The sequence below is a fragment of the Drosophila tropicalis genome, unplaced genomic scaffold, assembly GCF_018151085.1.
Source record: "Drosophila tropicalis isolate 14030-0801.00 unplaced genomic scaffold, ASM1815108v1 contig_3, whole genome shotgun sequence".
Taxonomy (NCBI): Eukaryota; Metazoa; Arthropoda; class Insecta; order Diptera; family Drosophilidae; genus Drosophila; species Drosophila tropicalis.
The window spans coordinates 233,194-245,321 of record NW_027172753.1 but is presented as its reverse complement, the minus strand read 5'-3'; the positions used below and the strand labels follow the sequence as shown (position 1 = coordinate 245,321).

The window sequence follows — 12,128 nt, the reverse complement described above, 5'->3', positions numbered from 1 at the left end:
GCAAAAGGAAACCCAAGCAAATACCACAGAAAACCAAAAAACATCAACAAATTGTTGCATTGTACATACATTTCAACTCAATTTTAGAGAGAAACATTTTCAAGTTGTTTACAAAAACAAGACGAAAACAAAATATTGGAAAATGGAAAAACTAATTGCGTTTAAATTACAAAAAGTTCAAACTTAACAAATACCAGCAAAAGCATACCACAGCAGTTTCCACAAAAATTATTCGCCACATTTAGCAAATTAGTTGCACAAATTAAACAAAATAACATTCCAAACATAGAGAGAGATTTTTTTAAAATAAATATCTATTTAAAAACCTTGATGAATTTTAGTTTGTCACTATAATAGGAGGTCACATATATATTCTATTCAAGTCTTTCTACATTATATACATAAATGGAATGGAATGGAACAAATATTCTTAAGAATTTAGTAAATATTTTAGTATATCTGAAGTATCCGCCGAAAGTTTTGATGCTGACTGCGTTTTTCTTGAATCTGCTTATTGGAAATCGTTACACAAAATCAAATCAAAACTCAATAGTTGAACTAGTTCCAATATTACACATTTCCTTTTTGTTATCTGTTGCCTGTTGGGCTTAAAAAAGTAAATTCAATAACTAAGGTCCCATATCAGTGCTTTAAACGATTTTAAGGATATGGAAAACATCATCAAATCTCTTCAAGATTAATATCAAATATTTTAGTTTATAAGTATCAAGGTATATAGAATAATATTCGTATCCCTTAAGAATATCATTTTGTGGTAGTCTGTTTTGGGTTGTAAAATTTCAATAAGCAACTACCCAAAACAAATTTAGCCCAAAGCTTTCTTTTTGTTCGTTTACACAAAGAAATCCAATCGAAATTCTATATTCCTTGAAATAGAGAACGAATGGAAATAGATTTTCCATACCGATAGAATTACCTTAAAGTTTGGAATATTCAATTTAAATATCATTCCCTACCCCACTTTTCCATGCCACACTTTTTCCGCCTGCCACTCTCTCTCCCCCCCGCTTTTACTCTCTTCTGTTAACCACATCTAAGCAGTATCCTTCTCACTTTTGACATTGACCAAACTGAAATGGCCAATCGGTATTTTTTCAGACTGCAGGGCATTTTCCCAATAGAGTGAAGAAAGGAAAACCGCAACATTTCACAGACCGCAACGTTTGCAAAAATTGGCTTAGCTTTGATTAATTAACTTAAAACAGCTATTGACATACATGTAGATGAGTGAATAGACACACGAACGCATGCAAAACCAAAAAAAAAACCAAACAGATACACACACACACACATACATCCTCTGCCTTCGAGAGAGATACACCTGCACATGGACATTGGCATTGGCATAAATTTAATTGAATTGTGTATGTGTATGTGTATGTGGGGGAGGGGAGGTAAAGCATCTCTTTGGCAAAGGTGTAGGTGGAAGAGTGTAGGGAAACAGACTGATTGCATGTGCAGGTGCCAAATGCATTTAATGAACTGTGTGGGCAAAAAAAAAAAACACACGCCAAATGAAAAGAAATGAATCGGGAACGGTTTCCGTAGAAAATATTTAACTTGACGTTTGCCGACATCTGAGCGAATTATTTTAAATCAATTTAAAATTGGAAATATGATTAATTTAATAACTATGAAGAAAAAAAAACATCAATTTCAGTTTAAATATTTTCAATTTGTTTCAATCGTTCTAGGCTCAACGTTAAACAATTAATAAGAATATTATAAGAAAAACGAAGCTTGAAACTCAATCAAATTATATATTGTCTGAAGTACGTACAAGTGATCCATACGACACCAGGACATAGCCTGTTTCGCGCGAGCCCAAGCAGAGAGGTATCCACCTCCCGCCGGACCGACCGCAGCCGTATATCGGACGGCACGATCGCGTGGACACAAATGAAACGGACAAACAATTAGAGTATGATTAACTACAGCTAGTTACGAGCTAAGTGTGCTAAGATAGAGGTTTTTGCAAAGGGAAGAGAGGCTTCTGATCTGATTACGGGATACAGAAGATTGTAATCAGAACATAGGACTCGAAAAGGTTAAACTGGCACAGCAGTCGTTCTCCTTTATTTGTATAATGTAATGAATAGAGAGCAATTTCAAATTAATAAGTTGTATGATCCAAAAACGAGCCCTATCAGTTATTCATTCTTGTTGTGAGTAAGGTTTCCAATCTTCCTTGTTTCCCCAATGATCTCTATTTACTAAGCCCTCATAACTTCGATCCAACGACTTGAAATGGCCTAGCAGAAGACTAAAACACACTGATACTTCATAGTACAATCTTTGAATTCTGCCAATATTCAGAGTCCTTTAACTTTATGAATAATTTATCTACGTGAAATACTGTAAATATATTCAAAGTATTCCAAGTTTTCAAATGATTTTGTTATTTATTAAACTTGGAATTCTTTAATGAAATTTAGCCTATTCTCTATAAAAACACCTAAAGAACATTCATAGTTTGGAAATTGATATGCAAATTACTTCAGTAAAAGAATGCATAATGTTTATGCCTAAACTTAAGCTCTAACTAATACAACTTGAATATCTTTTGTTGCCATCTTAAGCCAGTCAAAAAAATTTGTTTATAATCCCTGGGACAATGGCAGTGCGGCCAAAAATTTACATACATATGTTGTGTGTTTGTGTGTGTGTATAGAGGGTAAGCTATCCGGTATTATCCATAGCATATATAACGCGTTTATCCTTGGCATTTAACGGGTGAGCATTGTTGATGTTCCTGCTGGTGTTGTTGTTCTTGGCTACCGCGAAACTTGCTCTTGTTGAATTATTTAAGACACAAGTGCGACTACCTGCCTACCAGTAGGTGAATTCTACCATCCACGGCTACACCCTACTACTTTTAGTCATCAAGTACAAGGATAATGCCAAGGCAGATAAAAGTGCCCGCAATGTAGCATACATTAAGGTGATGGCGAGACAACAACAGCGGCTGAAGGCAACCACTGAAGTCCTCTTTGGCAGCGGCAGCTTGATTATGTCTCAAGTCACTCCACACAAACGCAAACACAACAAGGAGACACACAAACGCACACAGACACACAAAATAAAAAAGAAATTAATTAATTTTTAAGCGTAATTAAATGCAAAGCAGCTTCAACCTCAACAAGACCCAGTCAAAGACCCAAAGATAGGGGGACAGAGCGACAGGGGGCAGAAGCAGAAGCAGATCCACGGCCAGTTTTGGGCTTTGTTTGCCTGTCCATGAAAGGCGAGGCTATTAAACAAGGACGCGCAAAGGCAAAGTGGAAATGCTTTTTGGGCCACAATGGTATGAAAACGACAAATAACTTTGGCCCCAAGCTCGAACATAATGATTTCTTTAAAATGAATTTCTTACCCATTTTTCTAAAACTTTGACTTGGCAATTAAAAAAAAAAAAAAAAGAAAAAACCTTAAAATGAAATAAAAATAAAAGTTTGGGCAAAGGTTAGCCACTCGAGCGCAATTAATGGGCTTCAATTTCGGTTTTCACTTTGCACATTTTCTCAAAATTTGTCGATATTTATATTGTGTGCGTGTGTTTTTTTTTTTTTTTGCCTTTCAGGACCGGTTTGGAGTTACCATAAACTCTCATATATACCTTCTAAGGATTTTCATAAAGAAAACTATAATTAAAGTTGTAATATAACCCAATCGAAGAAAATGCATTAGCTATAGCTAAAGATGATCCATAAATTCGTAGTAAAAATAAAAGTTATTCTTTTCTGTTATCCTAAGTGGCCTTCTTCTCTCGTTGGGCGCTCCTGGATTTGTACAGCTTACTGCAAATGATTGGCCAACTTTCAGGTAAATAAGGCAGTCAAAGGCAACGACAACTGGCTCAAGGTAAAAGTTTCTGGCATTGACTTTGAATTGGTGGGTCTAAAGGGGGCAGGGCCAATCAATGCCAAATCCCTATCCCACCCTATCCGGCCATCCAACTGAAATCCAAGATGCCATCTAGCAACAGCAACAATAAAGCTGCCAAATTCGCATTCAATTTTTATGGCTCGTTTCGTTTGGTGTTTTTTTTCTTTTCTTCTCTTTTTCGTTTCTTTTCTTTTTGGTCAATTTCACTTTTGTGCCTCACGCTGTAGTCATCAGCTAAATGCTTTTCTTTTAGTTATCTATACTCTTGTCTCTCCAAATACATACATATATACCGACAAACATCTATATCCTATATATATACATATATATGGATGTACTGTACATATATAGGCAACAATTTGGTGTTATTTCTTGTAGGTTATTTTTAGGCGCGTGTACACAAAACAATTACGTCGACTGAGGCGTTGGCAGCGTCCGCTTTTACGAGTAATTAACGCGCCTGGCACTGGCTCATGAATATTTATTCACTGACAACCAGATCGGAGAAAACTCAATGAAGACTCACTGCAAAATAGCATGAAAACTTGTCAGATTTGGTTGAGTCTGAATTTTCATGTCGAGAACCCTTGAACTAAATTAAACCAACCAAATTTACTTAGTAAGAACTTTGAAACAAAAAATTACAGATGCTTAATTTTGGACTCTGTCGAATCTATGACAATGTATGGTAATTATTTTTTAACCTTCTTACCAAGATAAACTTAATTACATCTCATAATATCAAATGATTAAAGAAAGAATAAGGAATGTTGCTTTACTTGCCCAATCATATAAAGGGATATCTTTCATCGTCCAAAGCTCACCTGTAAATGAAGGAAATTTATGTAAATTAGTTGATTAGATGTAACGATTAGCTGTAACGATTAGCTTGTAGAAATATTAATTAATGTAATTGTTCTCATTATTATTATTTTTTTTGAATGACTTCTTACCAACTTAAGGCAGACATGAGCTTAGCTCTAACTTAAATAAAGTTTGTTTACATTTTGTAGATACTAGTTGTTATTTATATATGTATGTATAGGTGTATTAACAAAGGTCAAGCGAAACTGGGCTGTGTATAAAATTACCCACAATTGAAAGTTCTTTGAATAAAGAGGTGCCCCTTAAACTATTTCTAGTGATGGTCTTATTATACAGGTTCAAAGTCGGCCCAAGATTCAACATAATATAAACTTTCACAAACTTTCGGTCCGAGTTCAACTTTCAGGATGTTATGTTCGAGGCAATAGAAGTACCTATATATATAAGATGTGATATCAAAAGTGAAAACCTCTGATTTCAGCGACTCCCAATGCAACCCATTGGGGTTGATGGCTAACAATCGGCAAAGTCTGCACGTTTTGTGATAATTTTAACATCAAATATTTTTTTTAATGGTCAAAATGCTTACTTTTATTATAGGATATATATATGGATATTAAAAATTTAACTCTGCCTTTTATGAAAAGGATTCTTTTTCTCATTAGTATTTAAAATAAGAATTTAAATACGCTTTTAATTAGTTTTTACAAATGAACTTCCCTTTATTCTATGTATACTGCAAAATTGTACAAATTTAATACTTTAAGTTAGTAAATACTAAAAACAAAAAGATTTTGGATTCTTTTTTTTTAATGAAATGCACAAATCAGGAGATCTCATGTCTCTTTATTTACTTTGTCCTGTCGTACAGTCATTATTAGCCAATTTCCTGTTTTCTGTCTATCTATTGTTTGTAAAGATCGAAGATGGATATAGATTTCACATAAAATAACGTTGGTGTTTGCATAACTGAGTTTTTCTTGTAGCCAACTTAAAATACATTTCCTTGAAGCAATTACTATTCGTAGCTACTGTAGTTTCAGCTGTCAGGATTGTTTTCCCACTGAAAATAGCCGCAAAACAATCAAACGCATAAATTTGAATCCTAAAACAGGAAAACAAAATATATATTTCCCCTAATGGTATCAGTTTTTGTACTGATTGTTCTTATAAAATCTTAACTTAATAATAAACTCTCAAATTTTATTCAATCTGTGGTAGTCAAAGGCTAGATACCATGTATCACTCCAGTCCAGATGGACATGTGGTTATCAGCTAGGCTTCTCGTGCTGATCAAATACATATCCTAACAAGAGTTACATGACGTCTTGTTTGCTGGTTGTAACATCTGTTAAAAATTTTGTACTACCCTCAGAAAGGGTAGACCCCTTTCAGAGCAGATACAATGCACTCATTATTTCTCGTTTTTGTTTAATTTGCAAATTTTTAGACAATGCACAAATAATATTTATATCCAGACAATATCTCGACGCGTGTATCAATTGATGTCTTTATAATTGTTTATAAATTGTTATTTTTGCTCTTGCCTGGGGTACTACATCAAAGGGGATATTAAGCAGAGGCCAGCAAGCCAGTTGCAACTGATTTCAATTCAAGTGAAACAAAAAGCCAACTGAATTTGCAAATTCTCCTTTGGAAATAATTCGCTGTGCGTTGCATTGTGTAAAAACAATTTTTAATAACTCAGTGTGGCGCTGTCATAAGCAACAACAAACAAATAACCGCGAAATGCAACAGCACCACCAACAACAACAAAAACAACAACCATAACAATAACAATTGAGTCAATTTTTACATTTTTCAAGGTCGCTGCGCTTCACTGTGCCACTTTTGGAGAGCACTAAAGATGAAGGCACATGGGAAAGCACGAAGCCAACTGGGGTAGACAAGCACCTTGATGGACCCAGAAAAAGGTCAGAGGAACAAACGAAGAGAGTAAAACAGAGAGGGAGAGAGAGAGAGATGGAGGGATATAAATTTTCCCTTTTTCCTAACATTTTGTTTACTGCACTTTATTGTTTTGGCTCCCAGTCTTGGTCTCGGTGCTGCGTCTCTGTTTTCGTCAGTTCATTTTCCATAGAGGGGGGACTCGGTGTGTGAGGGATGCAACAAAAATGTTGAATATTTAATATTCGCAATACAATAACCTATTATTAAATGCTTTGTATATATGTACATATGTATGTACATAATATTGAAAACTGGAACAAAGCTATATGTAGGTATTGAAAAAATGTGTATATAGTTGCATTACGTTGCGTATACGTAATGTGAAATTAATTACTCTTTGGTTGAGAAAACAAGTGCTGGTCATGTAATTTTTGCAAAGTTTATTTATAGTTGCTCAATGATTTATATTGGTTTCCAAAACAATGGAAAATTAGCCAAAACTTAATAAGAATAAATGAAACTTATGGTATTCGAAATTGATGGCTAAGCTGAATTAAACATTTTAGAGGTCTGAATTTTCCATGACCCCTTCTCAATAGAAATCTATTTGAAAATGCCATTGGCAACCAATTCTTTTCTTCATACGCAACATAAGTGAGAAATAAATTCATTTGTTTATCATACATATACAATTATGGCATTTCCATTTAGTTTTGACTAAGGGGGATTTCCTTCACCTATTTTTTTTCCTACATTCATACAAACATATATTGTTTGGGGTGTCAACATTTTAAAGATCCATATGCCACAGGTATATACTATATAGTTTTGCTTTAGTGAATGACTTTGCTTAAAAGCATTTCATGCCTTTGCTTTTCTTTTCATTTTTTTTTCTCATTCTCATTTCTTGCCAAATTCTGCAAAATGGAAAAAAAGGCAACGTAAATAAATGCCGAATAAAACACATGGCCATTGGCCTTTTAACGCAGTCATACACACACACACACACATACTTCTCAGGGCGGCACACAGGAAGCAATTTGGGTGTGTGTGTGTGTGTGTTTGTATTCACCTGCGGGTCAGCAGACAGGCGTCACTAAAATTAAAATAAAAGCGCCGAAAATATAATGTTTAACAAAATATGTTTGTATGTACATAAATGCAAACATACATACATACATACATACATATGAATATATAGTACGCCACGAAGACAAATGGCAATAAAAAAGAACCAAAAAGCCAACCTTTAGTAGCAACAACGACAGTGACATACCCTGCTTGATACAAATTCTGAGCAAATATGTCAAGTTAATTAGGTTCTTAACGATTAAAAAGAGATTTTGTTTTCCATAAAGAATGGTGACCCCGAATAGTCCGCCATCTTGAATTCATTTAAGGCATGAGTAATATACGCGCCACAAATGTTTTTTGGCATTCCAAGAAGAAAATTCATTCATTACTTTGTTTTGTATACTTTGTTGACTTTAATATACCATTTCATTACCTGTAATAGTGCAGGGTATAGCAAAAAACTAAAGCATTTCAGCTTGTATCTCATTCACTTTGATATGGACTTTTAATATCATTGAAATTATAATGATGTGTGTTTTTATGGGCAACCATAAAAAAAAGAAGACGAAAGAACAGAGTGGGCGGCGGCTTGGGCTTTGGGATTTTGGATTGGTTTGGGTTTCAATGCGTGCGGAGGCGCAGGGGTCACCAAATCCTTAGGCCCAAATAAACATTACTTTTTGTTGCCACTGTGTTCAGGTCACATCAGATTTTCATTTGCAGAAAGTTTCCCTTTTTTGTTTGACGTTTCTTTTCTGACTTCTCACTACACACACTCCACTCTTTGGCTTTTCTCGTCTTTGCTATGTTTTTCAGTTACCTTTTTTATGTTTCTCCTTCTTTTTTTGTTGCTTTTGTTTTGTTTGACCCTTATTTTTAGACACCTGGCCAATTTGTTATTTATGCGTGAGTTTACGTGTTGATTTCTTATATATGCAAATACAATACATTTATATACCATATATGCGTGTGTGTGTGTGTGTGTGTGTTGTACGTGCGTCTATGTCTGTATCGATTGAAATGGGTAGTGCGTAAAACAAATTGAAATGCGAGGGTTGCTTTAGTTTCTACACCCTATATCGGCTTTTCGAAAGTTTCCCAAAATTTATACATTTGATAGGCACATGAAACCATAATACATATATGTATATAGATACCTACTTATACATACATATTTTGGAGGTACTTTAACAATCAATTGATATAAAATGTAAAAAATAAAATCGCAACGAAGGAACTGGGTTAGAAATCAATATTAAGAGGGCGATGTATTTTACAATGGAGTACAACTGAGTAAAGCAATCTTTAACCTACTCAGAAATTACCACGAGAATGCTTAAAACAACGATAAGCTTCAGAAATGTTTTAAAAGAGTAAAAGAGAAATAAGCAAGCTTCCTTTACAATGCTAAATTAATTTAAGAAAGCAACTTTAACCAAGAATTTTAACTTCATAAGAACATAACCAAAGAACATAAGAACTTGGGACTAGGACTAGGACAAATACTGCCAAATCTTATTAATCAGGCCTATTATGGTTACCAAGGCGTTTTCAAAAGTAAATCGACAGCGATTCCGCAATATTTTCAAACTTGCTCAATTGAGCCAATTCGTTTTTAAAACCTTGTCCCTAAAATTTTTGTATCGGCTATGTCAGGTTATTATTTAGATATAAATTAGGTTTTAAACGCCAATTTATATGAAATAACTGAAGTTGCATTGGCAAATAAGGTAAATGAATTATAGCCATGGCAAATTTATATATGAATATTTCACATTGAATATTTTTTTGACCAGAAAAAAACGCTCATAAAGAACAGCTCAATTCCATTTTGAATACTGTCACACATTCTTCCCATTTATGATTGCTGCCTTAGAAAAACTCTTGTAACCTTACAAGAAATTTATTCACTTATATGGTTCCAAACCTATGAAATAATTATATAACAATATTGAAATAACTCCTTTTTCAAAAATTTTCATTTCACTGACTCAAACAAACGATTTAAAAACGAATAATTTGGATCGGAATGGGAAACGAAAACAGTTTTGTATGTATTAATAAGATAAACCTTTATTCTATATAAATTGTTATCAAAAAGGTCATCTGTGATTTGTAAACCATAACTGCCATAATTATTATAGCGGCCAACAAATAAATAGTTTATCAAAATGTATAAGTATATTTAATTGCTTGTTGATAAAATTTCACAATCAAAATTGTCTTAATTGCTTTGATATAAAAAATATTTCAAGTGTGAGCACAAATAGTTTTTGTAATAACATACCTACTAATAATAGGCATTAAATCAAAATTTATTATTTTTCACAATTATTTATTACTTTATCAATTTGTTTGGCTCTTTTTCTTTTTCCATTTTGAAGGCGTTTAGAAGAAGACCTGGCAAAAGCTTGGCATTCTCTTTGTCTCGCATAAAATTTAGTTTATTCTTCACATAAACAAAATAAAGTATTTAAGTTTTTTAATATTTAACTAGTAATTTACATAAATAAGTAGGTATTTATCAATTGATCTCTTTAATTTGACGAGCACCACTAGAGAATGTTTGATTTAACATTATTACATTTCAATTCACGCTCACAACATTTGGGATAACTGGCATTGAAATTTATGTAATCAGTAAATTCACAACCATTTGGCGGAGACCTGGGATTGCAGCTAGTATGAGGATGAAAATGGATTAAACATATTAAAATTTATAAAAATGAATCATAACACACCTATAAACCAAACCCCAACCATTACGGCCACAAACGATTTCTGAACATTGACTTGGGTGTCTCCGACTTTGGCCGTTATCAATGATCACATTCTCACCTCTCTCAGGTGTCCGTAAGACGCATTTATTCGGATGTTCTATAAAAAGGGATTAACGAGTGTGAAAATAAATAAATAACCTGGCCCGTCTAGTTTCAATAAAAGCTGAAGTCCAAATGCAATATTTTAAGCAGCATAAAAGTCTTTAAAGATTAAATCATTTTAATCCAATATCCAATACAATTCATGGGTGAAAATAATGTCCAAATGACTCATTTTGTTAATACCCAACTAAAAATCTATGGCAACTCACCAGAATCAGCGAATATTTCATAATTGATTTCAGCCGTAACTGACATCAGGATTAAAAGACCAAAGAAAACGCTTAATTGCAGCATCCTCTCTACAATATATAGGTACATATATGTAGTAGTATGTGTCTATCTAATGCAGATATATGTATGTGTGTGTGTGCCCCAGGAAATTTGCCTAAAAGATTCGATTTGCCTGAACTGTCTGGGTTGTGTTTTGTCGGAAAAGTGAAAGGTCTCCTTGTTGTAATGTCGATTCTCGTCTATGAGTATGCAGATTTTAATTAATATGAGGGGAAAGATGATGGGGAGGAAAACTGATGTAGTTATTCCAAGTTAAGGACAGCTGCAACTGTCGTTGGTTGTTGTCAATGTCGATGTCGATGTTGTTGCTATTGCATAATTCGATTAAGCCATTTTCCCTCTTCCCTTTCCTTTCATTCTACCACTGCACAAGGCAAATATTTGTTTGTTTGCTTGTCTGTCTGACTTTGATTGCCACTCAATTCGGAACCTCAAACCTCAGACTGAAAATGTAGACAAATTAGTGGGGCAAAATAATTGATGCATCTATGTGTGTATGGTTGTCCGTGTGTGTGTGTGTGTGTGTGTGTGTGTGTGTTGGTGTTGAGCTAAGTAAATGTAAATTTAGCTAATGTTTTGTTTTTGCTTCAACTCCTTCAATCCCCGCCTCCCAGGTGCCCCATTAGCCTCATACTTGATTACATTTGCCCCATGCCTGGCAATTAGCCACCGACGACCTCCATTGTTTTCGGGCGGTCCAAAATTAATTGAATTGAGTATAGGGTAAGGCCTCAGCTGATTGTGAGACTGAATTACATACATACATATGTATATATCCATGAACCCACACTGATACATAAACTCAGAATAGTTCAAGAGCAGATTGAGAGGGTGTAAAATATTTGCCAATGAGAATTTTTCCATTGGCCAGCAGATGGCCAAGTAACTGGATTGGTTTGGTTAATAGTGGAATGCTTTTAAAAAATTTCACCTATAATATAGGCAGCAAATATTGGCTATTGTTGCTGTTTGTAGTTTATTTTTAAACATTTCTCACCTAATTGAAGATAAAATATTGACTTTGGAAAACAATATCGAATATGTATTGTAAGTAGAGCGTATTTAAGGAATGAAATCTTTAACTGATTTATTGGTAAATGTTCTTCTAAAATCTAAAATTTGAAAGCAAAAACACATTTTTTATATTGAATTGAAAGGGCAATAAAATTTTCATATCCCACACTTTGTTCATTCAAATAATCTACATCGTCTATCTTTTCAACACTTTTAAAAAGCATT

At 34.0% G+C, this 12,128-nt stretch overlaps 1 protein-coding gene and 1 long non-coding RNA gene across 2 annotated transcripts in view; both read right to left on the bottom strand.

Moving 5' to 3' along the window:
* Positions 1–12,128, bottom strand: part of LOC137572280 (serine-rich adhesin for platelets) — a 55,980-nt gene that overhangs the window by 29,500 nt on the left and 14,352 nt on the right. The window lies entirely within an intron of this gene.
* On the bottom strand, positions 10,182–11,021 carry LOC137572305 (uncharacterized). The gene is made up of 3 exons (XR_011031616.1): positions 10,808–11,021; positions 10,458–10,593; positions 10,182–10,395 (listed from the first exon to the last, which is right to left on the bottom strand). It is a non-coding gene; the product is annotated as an uncharacterized lncRNA (long non-coding RNA).